Source organism: Rattus norvegicus, chromosome 3 (assembly GCF_021556685.1).
Source record: "Rattus norvegicus strain SHRSP/BbbUtx chromosome 3, alternate assembly SHRSP_T2T, whole genome shotgun sequence".
Taxonomy (NCBI): Eukaryota; Metazoa; Chordata; class Mammalia; order Rodentia; family Muridae; genus Rattus; species Rattus norvegicus.
Window position 1 is genome coordinate 4,535,948 of NC_141536.1, and position 13,038 is coordinate 4,548,985.

At 39.4% G+C, this 13,038-nt stretch overlaps 3 pseudogenes across 1 annotated transcript in view; all 3 read left to right on the forward strand.

Annotated features, from left to right (window-relative positions):
- Positions 1 to 13,038, forward strand: part of LOC691665 (similar to GTPase activating protein testicular GAP1) — a 53,954-nt pseudogene that overhangs the window by 23,329 nt on the left and 17,587 nt on the right. The window contains exons 10-13 of the transcript XR_015684179.1: positions 905 to 1,067; positions 2,449 to 2,607; positions 9,134 to 9,243; positions 10,547 to 10,733. The product of XR_015684179.1 is annotated as a similar to GTPase activating protein testicular GAP1, transcript variant X2 (transcript). The remainder of the gene's footprint in view (positions 1 to 904; positions 1,068 to 2,448; positions 2,608 to 9,133; positions 9,244 to 10,546; positions 10,734 to 13,038) is intronic.
- On the forward strand, positions 2,825 to 4,390 carry Ralbp1-ps6 (ralA binding protein 1, pseudogene 6; annotated as a pseudogene).
- On the forward strand, positions 4,458 to 5,148 carry LOC147995369 (ralA-binding protein 1 pseudogene; annotated as a pseudogene).

The window sequence follows — 13,038 nt, forward strand, 5'->3', positions numbered from 1 at the left end:
GGCTGCTATGAACATAGTGGAGCATGTTTCTTTGTTGTATGTTGGAGCATCTTTTTGATATATGCCTAAGAGAGGTATAACTGGGTCCTTAGGTAGTTAAATGTCCAATTTTCTGAGGAACCTCCAGACCGATTTCCAGAATGGTTGTACCTGTCTGCAATCCCACCAACAATGGAGGAGTGTTCCTCTTTCTCCACATCCTCGCCAGCATTTGCTGTCATCTGAGTTTTTGTTCTTAGCCATTCCTACTAGTGTGAGTTGGAATCTCATAGATTTATATAAGAAAGAAAATAGCAACTTAATAGCAAATTGGATCTTCTCTATGTAACACCTCTAGCTGTCATGATCAGTGAACCAAACTGAAATCAAATTTACAGAGATCCTCTTGGCTCTGCTTCCTGAGATCTAGAAATAAAGGCATGTGCCACCATCCTAGTCTCTTACGAAAATCTATAAATATAGCATAATAAAGCCATATGGTTGACATAGACACTACGATCTCAGATTTGAGCTCACAGATCAGTGGAGAAAGCCAAGGAATATAACAAAAGGGCAGTTAGGCAAATTGTGTTGTGAAGTACAGATACTGCTGGTACTTTACTGTTGTCCACGGCAGTCAGAAAGTCAAACAATAGGATGAAAAGATTGGTATTATATGACTGTTTGATTCTAATACCTATAAGCATAGCTTTCAAGGCAAACACAATAACTTACTCTTTATACATGAAGAATGGGCCATATAGAACTATATATCGAGTGCCTTTTGAAGCAAGATCATTATAAATGTTATGATATTAATTAGTTATTTTCTGTGTGTTTGTGATATTGCATAAGGCATGCAGGTGTAAAAGGAAAAGGGCATGTATCCTAGGGCTAAATGAGGACTAAATGAGTTCAGTTACAGCAAAGATTTCCCTTCTTTCTTAGATTCACAAAAACACAAAGGCAATGTATATACTAACCCAAGAGTAACATCTATTAATCCACGACAAGCAAAACAGAAATGTTTGTTTGGCAAATCTCTTTCGGGTCTTTTAGAAGACAAAAAGTTGCCTACTCCAAAACTTGTGAGTATCATTTTGGGTTTCTACAGCACCTTCGTTCTAAGGAATTATTTAATCAAACAGATTAATGTTTAGATAACCTATACATGAAGGTAAGATCATTGTAAAATAGAAATAATTTGCACTGAAGTTTGAGTCATGTAATTGAAAGAAATCAAAAATACAAAATAAAAAGAAATAGTATTCCCACATTTTACCCTGATTGTATCAAAGATCCTAACCCACCAGCTTCTTGGAGGAAATGGGTCTAGGGAAGTACACCGCTGATAACCCCGACTGTAAAGTCCTCCAGCTTCTTTATGACTCCATATTATTCTGGAGTCGATCCCTTAATAGCATTGCCTCTGAGATTTATCAATCTTTTATAATTAATATCTATAGACTTTTACTTTACTTTATCAATGAATTAGATGTACACATTATTTTTTTGCTATATAGTAACATCTTTCATTATAGTGGACTAGATTTAAATGCTGCCTAATATGGCTTAATCTATTTTAAGCTACTTACTAAACTTCTTTGGAAATATATATTTACTGTCCACATCTATTTTAGCACTATAGCTGAGCTAGGAATTTATGCTTTGTGTGAACCAATTTATCTTGTCAGACACATGAGCATTCCTGCCCATTTCTTAGGTATTTTAGAGCAGAATTTTCTGGTAACCATGTTTTTAATCATGTAATCAATTGAAAATAGAGAAAATGTGGAATAAATCTGTGTGTGGTGGTCATTTTTTACAGAATAAAATTATGGAAGAATAATTGACAAATACTTGGGTTCTTAAATGTGACAGCATCTTTAGACATAGTTAAAAATAAGAAGTCACAGAAAGGGTTGGGGATTTAGCTCAGTGGTAGAGGGCTTGCCTAGCAAGTGCAAGGCCCTAGGTTCAGTTCCCAGCTCTGGACAAAAGAAAAAAGAAAAAAAAAAGAAGTCAGAGAAAAGGAAATTAAAGTCTTAGAAGTAGGGAAATAATATTTATAAAAATAAAAAACTTAGGATACATAATAGAGGCCAGGAGAGACAGGAAGTAAAATACTGATTTGATCTCTAGAAGGGAAATATCCCAATATTTACTTAGAATGCCATGCTTGAGAAAGATATTCATAGAAGAAAACAGAAAGTAATAAAGGACCATTCACCAAAATGCTTTGGGGAACAGGAGTCCAAACAAAACTGTGATGTTACAAATTGGGGAAAAATGGATTAGGGAAGAAAATGTATTTGGAAGCTAAAACAGAAAAAAGTTCAATGACTTCTTTATTCCTCTCAGTTATTGCTGTGCACCCAAAACTGTCCTTGCTCAGGATCACAATAAAAGACATATTTGTGCTTCAGATGTGGCTCTCTATTAATACAAGCCTATCCTTATCCCACACAGGATATGTTATCCATAATTGCAGAGAAAGGACCAGAATCAGATCACATATTCGAAATTCTACCTAAAGAATCACACTGGTCCCTGAGGTGTAGGCTTGACAGTGAACGACACAGTGACTGGAGTGAAGAATATGTGCTTATAACAGCATCTGTCTTAAAGGTAAGGAAGATTTTTACATCACCAACATTAACATCCCTCTAGAGATGCATATGTACTTTCTGTCCTTGAGATTCATGACGATGTCTGTTTCCTGGAGCTATGGACACATGACGTCTTGATAAGAGGCATAACATTTAAATGTCTGACAACCTCAAAGACTCATCACAAAGACACTGGTGAAGAGCTTCTGTTGGAAGTTAATATCCTCATATGTCAGATGGGCTTTAGTTTGGTGTTAAAAAAGTTCCTACTGATTTCACCTCTGACCATACCATGTGAAGTAATAGTGAAACAAGTTACAATAGTGGTAAAAGTGTGTTTCACAAAACACATGTTTCAATAACACTTACCAAAAAATGTCCTTCAGAAATAACAGCTCAAAATGGCTAGTCCACCACTGATCAAGAAACAGTAAACAGGCAAAGGCTGGGCGGGGTGGGAATGGGGTTCCTGCATCCGGCCAGGGGGACAGCACAGGAGGCAGCGGCTTCATCAGAGCAGATGACCCTCGGCTGCAGGCACTGGTGGAATGGATCGGTAACAGAAGACCACTTCCCTTCCTCCTCAGGGCTTCAGCTCCTTCCTGCCCCCCACCAGCAGCCCTAGTGAACACTGCCAGGCCAAGCAAGGCGTGGGGCTGACCTGGACTCCCAGCTCTGAGGAGATCAGCCCTACAAAATTTCCTGGATTGTACCAGACAGGTGAGCCTTCACCTCCCCATGACATCCTCCACGAGCCTCCTGATACTGTGTCAGATGATGAGAAAGACCATGGAAAGGAAAAAGGAAAATTTAAGAAAAAGGAGAAAAGGACTGAATGCTAAGCTGCCTTCTAGGAAGACAGCTCTGGAGATGAAGCTGAAAGTCCTTCCAAGATGAAGAGGTCCAAGGGAATCCATGTGTTCAAAAACCCCAGCTTCTCTAAAAAGAAGGAAAAGGATTTTAAAATCAAAGAAAAGCCCAAAGAAGAAAAGTATAAAGAGGAAAAGCACAAATAGGAAAAGCATAAAGAAAAGAAATGTAAAGTCTTGACAGAAGCCAATGTTGTTAAAGAGTGGAAGGAAAAGAAGAAAAAGAAGAAGCCAACTCAGGAGTCAGAGGTGCCTCAGACGGACGTCCCAAGTCTCAGACCCATTTCGGCGTTCCCTTGGCTGACGCAGTAGAGAGGACCATGATGTATGACGGCATCCGGCTGCCAGCTGTCTTCCGAGAGACGGAGAAAGTGCAGGAGTTCCCTAACTGCCGGAGTATAACCATCTTCTGCTTTCCTGGCTCATTCTGCACATGGACCACATCATTGCGAAGGCGATAGAAACCAAGATGAACGTCCAGAACATCTCTCTAGTGCTGAGCCCAACTGTCCAGATCAGCAATCGGGTCTTGTATGTGCTTTTCACACACGTGCAAGAGCTCTTTAGCACCGTAGTCCTGAAGCAAGTAACAAGACCTCTGCGTTGGTCCAACATGGCCACAATGCCTACACTGCCAGAGACCCAAACAGGCATCAAGGAAGAGATCAGGAGACAGGAGTTCCTTTTGAACTGTTTACATCGAGATCTGCAGCGCGGGATATAGGACTCATCTAAAGAAGAAAGATTATGGGAAGTACAGAGGATTCTGACTGCCCTCAAGAGAAAGCTGAGGGAAGCTAAAAGACAAGAGTGTGAGACCAAGATTTCCCAGGAGATAGCCAGCCTTTTGAACGAGGATGTTGCCAAAGAAGAAATGGGGCTGGGGATTTAGCTCAGTGGTAGAGCGCTTACCTAGGAAGCGCAAGGCCCTGGGTTCGGTCCCCAGCTCCGGAAAAAAAAAAAAGAACCAAAAAAAAAAAAAAAAAAAAAAAAGAAAGAAATGGACGAAAATGAGGAGGTCAAAAATATCCTCCCTGCCCAGGAGAATGAGATCCTGACTGAGCAGGAGGAGGTCCTGGCCATGGAGCAGTTTCTGCGCAGTCAGATCGCCTCGGAGAAAGAAAAGATCCACTGCCTCCGAGCTGAGATTGCGGAGATCCAGTCACCAGCATGGCTGCAGCGAGACAGAGAAGCCCTCTTCTGACAGCGAGTGAGAAAGCAAGGATGAGGAGGAGCTGCAGATCATTCTGGAAGACTTAGAGAGGCAGAATGAAGAGTTAGAAATAAAGAACAATAAATCACTTGAACCAAGCGGTCGGTGAAGAACGGGAGGCCATCGTTGAGCTCTGAGTGCAGCTCCAGTTGCTCCAGAGGCAGCGAGCCAAGTCTGAGCAACAGCTCCAGGAGGAGGAGGAGGAGCCTGAGAGGTGAGGGGCACAGGCCCACTGCCCTGTGAAGGTGTCCTTGAGGTGATAGCAGCCAAGGAGCAGGTGAAACCCTCGCCCAGCAAAGACCCGAAGGAGACGCATCTGAACTGCCCCGGCCCTGTGCATCATAGTGTAAGCGAGAGTCCACTGCCTGTCCTGCCCGGCAGCGTTCTGTAAAGGCTCTCAGAGACGCTCACTCTTGCACACGTCTGACTCCGTGTCAGGCTCAGGTCCTGGGAGGGTGAAGCGGTGGACACTCGGGGGTGGAGGGCTTGCAGGGAACACAGGCATTTCCAGATAGTGTCAGCTTATTTGAAAATTAATTGTCTTTGATAAAAATAACTATTTTCACCCTTGAGTGGCTTCTTTTTAAACCAAAAAACTTTTTGCTTTTGTTGCTGTTGTTGTTGTTTAAATCACAGTAGAATCAGGATCTCTTTCTTATCAAAGGCTGAGAACCAAACCAGGTCACTTCTGCGCCTGCCTTGTGGACGCTCGTGGTGTCACCAGCCCTGCAGGGTCCCTGGCCACTCTTGCTCGTGCCTTCCACACCTTTTGGTGCAGATTGTTCAATGGGGAGCTGCCTCATATTCTCTGACTGGCCAAAAAGGCTCTCGCTGGGGTTCCCTGTACCTGCCCTGTGTGTACTACTTTGCTTTTCCAGCTTGGGACTGTCAGTGTGAGTCACGATAACCCAGTTTGGTTGCAGACGGAGGTTATCATGCAGCCTGCCAGAGCCTGGGCAGCGCAGGCCACCCCCACTCAATGCCAGGGAGCAGCAAGGGCCTCTTCTCAGAGGTGGCCCTGAGGTTGCACAGGACGCTTCTCACACCAGGGTCCTTTTCCACACTGACCTTCCAGGAAAGTCACCTTCCACAGTGACTTCAGTTGCTAGCTTGGGCTGGGATACCCACACCTCTGCCAGGATAAGCCATGTAGATGCTGTCATGCACAACTTTCACCTGTCCATGTCATCTCAAGAAGCTGCTTAAGGACTCTGACAGAACTGAGTGGAAGGAAGGAAAGCATAACTGTAATTGACCCGACCTGGTGTTTGCCTCTAACCCAGACAACTGCTCCCAGCAGTCTGGGAGGCCTGACTCTTATGCAACCGGATTTCACTGTCAGATGAGTGGCCCCCAGGGAGGTCCCCTGTGGCTCTGAAGACAGATCCCACACTCTAAAGTGAGCAACAAACCCACAGGAGGGCTCCAGTCTACTCCTAGTTAGTATTTATTTCAGCACCTGTTTTGTGTGATTTTTCATTAGCCTCTACCTATTGCACTGTGGTGACTTGTTGGCCATTATTTGATTTTTGTATGAAAAAAATAAGCTTTGTTATAGAAATCAGCATACTATTTTTTTAAATCTGGAGAGAAGATGTTATGGAGACTGGAAACGTGGTCAGGTGTCAAATGAAAATGTATAAATGCATTGCTGCACCTGTCAGATGTGCGACACTCATTCTATATTTGCTGGCAATATCGAAGAATTCTTTTTGTTTGTGTAAACTCTAATTTCTATCAAGGTATCATGGGTTTTTAAAATTTCATTGCAAATGTCTCAGTGTTGGTTAACTAATTTTTGCCAGGACCATTATTGATTAAGGAAATAAATTCATCAGCCATTTGAGAAAAAAAAAAAAGAATTGGTGTTCGATGTTGGATATTGCCCTCCCTACATGGAATTGTTTTCATTCCCAATCAAAAAACTAACCAGCAATTTCACTTTATCTGAATATTCACACTGGTCCCTGAGGGATAAGATAGACACCTAACGATATATTAATTGGAATGAAGAATGGGCGCTTGTTATACCATCTCTCTTTCCTGGAACCATGGACTCATGATCTCTTGATAAGATGCATGGCAGGTAAAAGTCTGACAAAGATTAGAATGTCACAAGATTCATCCCAAAGACACAGGTGAACAGCTTCTGTTGGAAGGTAAAATAATCATATAACAGATCGGCTTTAGTTTGGCATTACATATATTCCCACTGATTCACCTCGGGCTGTATATTGTAAAGTAATAGCAGGACAAGTAGTAATAGTGACAAAAGTGTGTTTTACAAAATTCATGTCTTAAATAATATTTACCAAAAATTATCCCTCACAAATAACAGTTCAAAATGGCTAGTCCACCACTGACCCACAATAGGCTGTCAATGTTTGATATTGCCCTCTGCCCAGTAGATAAACAAAATTGTTTTCCTTGTCAATCAAAAAACAATCCAGCATTTTCACTTTTGCCGGATATTGACATTCTAATTCCATGTCAAGTAGTCAAGAATTAACCTAAGCTACATTTAACCAGTCTAGCACTCTTAATTTGTCAGGGAGCTGCAGTGACTCTACAGCAAATATCCTTGTTTTATTTCTGTTTGGGCCTTGATCTGAATTCACCTCTCAGAAGACTCTGGACCTATGGCCCAGACATCAAGAGAAAACAATGTTCTGCGATTAACTATGTTTAGTAACATTGGGCAAAGGTACCCAATGATTCCTCCTTGGCTCTTGAGCTTGCCAAGTGTGTCTGGTTAAAATTGCCAGAAACTTAGGACCACATCATGGGGAGAAAGTTAAGATCAGTGACTGAAGGTAGCCATGTGCATTCAAAGAAATTTACAGGGATGAGAGCACCTGGGATTCTTCCAATTTTATGATTTGCTATCCTTAGTACAACATGAAAGTTATTTGTGGTATTTTATGAACAAAGACAGTTTCTGTTCTTTAAACAAACTGATGCTTACAACTTAATTTATATTGTTGAATATTTACCAATTTTAAGAAAAAGATATGAAACTGAGATGTTCTCACTTGGAAAACATATAAGAAACTTCATCACTATTCCAGGTGGTCTGTAAGTAGAGGTCTACATGTATATTACAGCTTTACTCTGTGTGTACTCTACACATTCACCAAATTATACAATTAGGATCAGGTAATTTCTGGTGCTGCCATTTTTTGACAGTTGCCTATTTCCAAGAAGAGGACTATGGTCTTTGTTTCTTTGTTTTGTTCATTTATTTTATTAGTTACTATCATCTTCATTATTATAAACATTATTATTATTATTTTACATTTATTTATTTGTTAATTTTATGTCTCCTATGCTGACAACCTCCCTCCCCCCCATTCTCTCCTCACAAAGTCTTTTTCCTTCTCTGAGCCAGTTATGGGCCCCTGGTTTATCCTACTACGTTGGCACCTCAACTCTGTTCAGGGTTAGACCATCTTCTCCCCTAAGGCCAGTTGGGAAGGGGTTTCAAGTCAAGAGCTTGCAGATAGCCCTGATCCACATATTGGGGGACACACATGGAGAGTAAGCTTTACCTTTGCTATAAATGTGCAGTAGGTCATGGTACAGCTTCTGTAGGCTGTTTAGATGGTAATTCAGCGTTTGGTAGCCCCTAGTGGTCCTGAGTAGTTGATTCTGTAGCTCTTCCTATGGAGTTCCTATCTCCTTTAGGGTGTGGAACCCTTCCCCCATTTCTTCCTTACAAGTCCCTGATTGATCCATAAAATCCAATGACTGACTATGGCTCTTCATATCCTATTCCAGTCAGCTGCTGGATGGAGCCTCTCAGAGGGCACTTATGATAGGCTCCTGTCTGGATATTCCATGTAGGAGCTGGTTTCCTTTAGGCAGAGAGAGCTTTGAGCTGGGAAGTGGAGTGGAGATCTATGATCGCAAGGAGTGGTGTAGTCTAGAAGCCAGGAGAGGCAATTTGAACAGACGGTAGGTTTACTTCATTGCTATAGCAACTAGGACTCTGCTTCATTGATTCTAGTCTTAGGGAAGAAAAAAAATAAGATGCTGCATATATAGGTTCCACTTTTGAGCCAAGATTCTGGAGCCAGGGCAGTTGGGGAATCTTTTGGGGAAGTACACTCTCAACCAATGATTCTCAGCCTCCCTAATCCTGTAACACTAATATATTGTCTCATGGCTTTGTGACTCTCAACCATTACTTCATTTTGCTTCTCTTCATAATTCAAAGTTTGCTCCTGATGTGATTATAAAGAAAAATGGATGGAATATCTGATATGGAAAATATATGTGACCCCGTAATGATTATGACCCACAAGTTGAGAATCACTGGTCTAAACTGCTAATTTTACACTTGATCTTAGCCAAAAGGCCGAGAAGCGATTAAACTGCTAATTTTAAACAAAAATGTTTTTCAAGTACTTTCTACAATGTACATTGACCATTACTATTTTTGTTTTATTTTCAATAAAAAAAAGGATTTTATTATTACCATCGATGGAAGCTTACTAACCTTGGATTTTTATGAAAATTGGCGTAGCATCCCAGATGAAGGAACTCTGGCTGGAAAAATTAATGCCATTCAAAGGTAATGATACAGTAAACACTTGGAGAACTGCACCAATATAGAAGCAATGCTTTTGTAAGGTACATAGGCTTGTGTTTACAGGATTACAAGCTGGAATGATGTTCTATGCCAAGAGGTTTCCTTAGGTCAGACATGTATTGTCACTTTTTAAACATTCCCATTTCTCAAGCTAGCGTGTTGAACCAGGTCTGTAATCTTATCTTGGAGCCTTCTCCTTTATAAATGTCATGATTTAGAAGACAGTCTATGTAACACCTCATGTTCAGGTCAGTTTAGAGTATTGGTTTAGTTCCTGTGTGAGACAAATTAAAAGAAGTAAGTGTGTATAATACCTGTGGGTTACTTGCATCCTAGAATTGTTACCATGGTATTGTGAATATTTCACATGGTCAATATATGTCATTGATTAGAACAGGAATCTCTTACTGAATTCTTCTTTCTCAACTATAACTACCTAGAGAAATCTAGATCAGGTATAGCTTTGACTTTTTTGAATCATTTTTTCTGTGTGATACATAGAATGATTTCATACTTAACCAGAGCTTTGAGCTCCCATTGCAACCCAGGATCCCTGCATCTCTGTCTTGCTGTAGCGAAGCTTTTATAATTGCATTTTGTAGGGTCACTAGTGTGCTTTCTGCTCCTTATGTTCTAGAGTGTCACAAGAGTGTTACGTGGATTCATACTACATTAGATATTAAATGTGTCTCCACTCCATGATGGATGGAAAGATAGTTTGCTGTTTAATAACACTGGATGTTTTCATACACAGAACACACATGGTCTTCAAAAATCTTCATTCATTCTAATACCAGGGCATTGAGTAGAACAATGAGTGTGATTTTGCTCCTTATGTTCTAGATTGTTATAAGGGTGTGTCATCGATTCATAATACATTAGATATTAAATGTGTCCCCATGGTGGCAAGAAAGATGGTTTGCTGTTTGATAACACTGGATGTTTTCACACACAGAACATACATGGTTTGCAACAATATTCACTCATTCTGTTACAAGGGATCCTGACATGTTCCTCTGGCTTCTGTAGGTAGCAGTCATACATCTAGTACACTGAAATTCCTAAATAATTTGAAAAATGTTTTTCCATGATTCTGTACAGAAAAGTGATTTGCAGAAAATATTTTATGTAATACTCTAGGTATATATTCTTACTTCTTTTGAATTCTGATTATACCTATGAGTTGGTCTACAAAACATATACCCTATTTGTTCTTTGTAGTTAGATTTCTAACTTATTATTTTCAAGATGGTCTAACGTAAAATTCTCCTTTTTCTTTGTTTAGCCTTTTGCAACAGATCCCAGAACCAAACTTTATACTATTAAAACATCTTATATGTGTATTAGTAATAATAAAAGATTCTTCCATGAATAATTTAGACAGTTACATGTTGTCTCTGTGCATAGCTCCACATGTACTGTGAGGTCAGACTTCGAGAGATTCATTATGTGGGAGTGACGTCTTAAGAAAGGTAAGGGGATCTGAAATTTGCCTTTGGGAACAAAAGTCTAATTTTTATTATTCAGTAATTGGGAATACTTTACAAAGATGATTTCTCTAAGAGGAAACCCTAGGATTACATTCTTATGGAGTGGAGTAGAATATGTATTCATCTATTTCAGGAAGATTTGGGAAGGGAGATTTTTAATGTAGTTTAAAGTAAGTTAATCGTTTCTTTCTACTGTTCTTTCCTTCTTTCTTCTTAGATATTGATTTAGATATTGACGTTTTAGCCAACAATAATCTGTACATATAATGGTAATCCAAGAAGACTAGAGTGAAATTTTAAAAGATCCGGATTACCTAGGTTTTGTTTGTTTTTTCCATTGTAGCCCTACTTTTGGAGTATAGAACAGTTGTGTTTCACAGTGGTGAGACCATGATATTATTAAATATTCACATCATGTGAATTGCTGGTCATATTAAAGCATATTGCATATATACATATATATACATATATATGTATGCATGTGTATACATATATGTGTGTATGAGTGTGTGTCTGAGTGTGAGTTTGTGTGTGTACATATACGTGTAAAGTGTACTTGGACATGTGCATGTATTTGTATATGTATATGTATATACATATGTAATGATGAATAATTGGTGTATATTATTTTGTATGCTTTCCATTATTTTAGCACTAACCTATTTCAGGTAGAGTTTTATGATCCTCAGGTATACTGTAGCTGTTAATTTTATTATAAACACACATACATCAATATTCTTCACTAATTTACTTACTTTATATCCTGATTGCAGTCCCTTCCTCCAAGTCCCATCTTTGAAACCTGTTTGCCCCTCCATTCTTCTTTATCTCAGTAGTGTAGACCTTCCATTGACACCAACCCACTCTCATACATCAATTCACAACAGGAATAAGTGAATCACCTTCCCCTGAAGCCATACAAAGCAGCCCAGATAAAAGAAAGCAATCCAGTTGTAGACTACAGAGTCAGAGCCAGTCTGCATATGAACTGGTAGGGGACCTACCTGAAAATCAAGCTGCATATTTGTTACATATATATATAGGGGTCCTAGATCCTGCTGCTGGAGCATATGATGGGGGAGATCCTGCAGATTCAAAGCTGAAGGATCACAATGACTAAAGGCTACAGCAAGATACCAGGATATAGAAGGAGAGGCATCTCCAGGAAATTCCAGTATTGAGAGTACAGTAAAACACAGAGAGCTTAAACCAGACTTATTTCATTATACATTTGCAAGAAAATCTGTTTGGACAAGAGGGTATAATGTGTGACTGCTTATGGCACAACACATCTCACACACTGTATTTTTAATTTTTTTTAAATTTTAGTTTGATTTTTTTAAATTAAATTTAAATTTTTATTTAATTTTAATTTTTGAAATTTAGTGAGGGGGGATTGTTTCCAAGGGATATATGGAAGGATTGAAAAATGAAATGAGAGTTACTTGGTACCTTGATTAGAAATTTCAGAGAATTAATAAAGGACACATATTTTGAAAAGGAAAAAATAAAGAAAATATAAATATGACAGAGAGCAAGGTACATGTTAACTAGTAGCTCCCAGGTATTAGGTCCACAGGAAAGAAGATATCATGATGTTACTCACAATGGAGGATGATAGCCCAAGGGATAGGTCGAATAAGATTCTTGCTCAGGACTGGACTTGGCTTGAACTAGAAACGTAGCTTTTTTAGTTAATTTCTAATTACCAAGGTACTGGAAACCTAAAATCCAAGACTATATCAAACTGCATGTTTAGTCCAAATGAAACAATAAAATGTATTTTTACTCTTAATAACTATTAAAGATTCTTCCTTTATGGACAGTTCTTTTCAAATATATTCTTTTGTATAGTCAGGTATGAAAACAAACAAGCAAAACTATCCTGTACAATCTGCATATAAAATAAGACTATCCTGTGCAGGACTGCTCAGAAATAAACTTAGGTGCATGCTGAGAAGAAACATATGTGATGAATAGAGTTTGCTTAACCTAAGTCATCATCTCAGGAGAAAAGTAACTTACCAGTGTTGTTCAATTTTGGAAGTGTCATAATTTTCTACAATTGCTGTGACAAAACACTGATGAAAAGCCACTAATGGAAGACAGGTTACACTCCACAATATACTTGCAGTTACCAGTTAAATACTGAGAAATGTCAGAGCCAAAAATAAAACAGGGAGGCAAGAAGTGAGGCAGAAGCCTAGTAGGAGCACTGCCTCCTGCCTTGTATCTCATATCTTTCTTTTTCTGACCAATAACTCAAGGGTGGCACCATCCTGGAGAT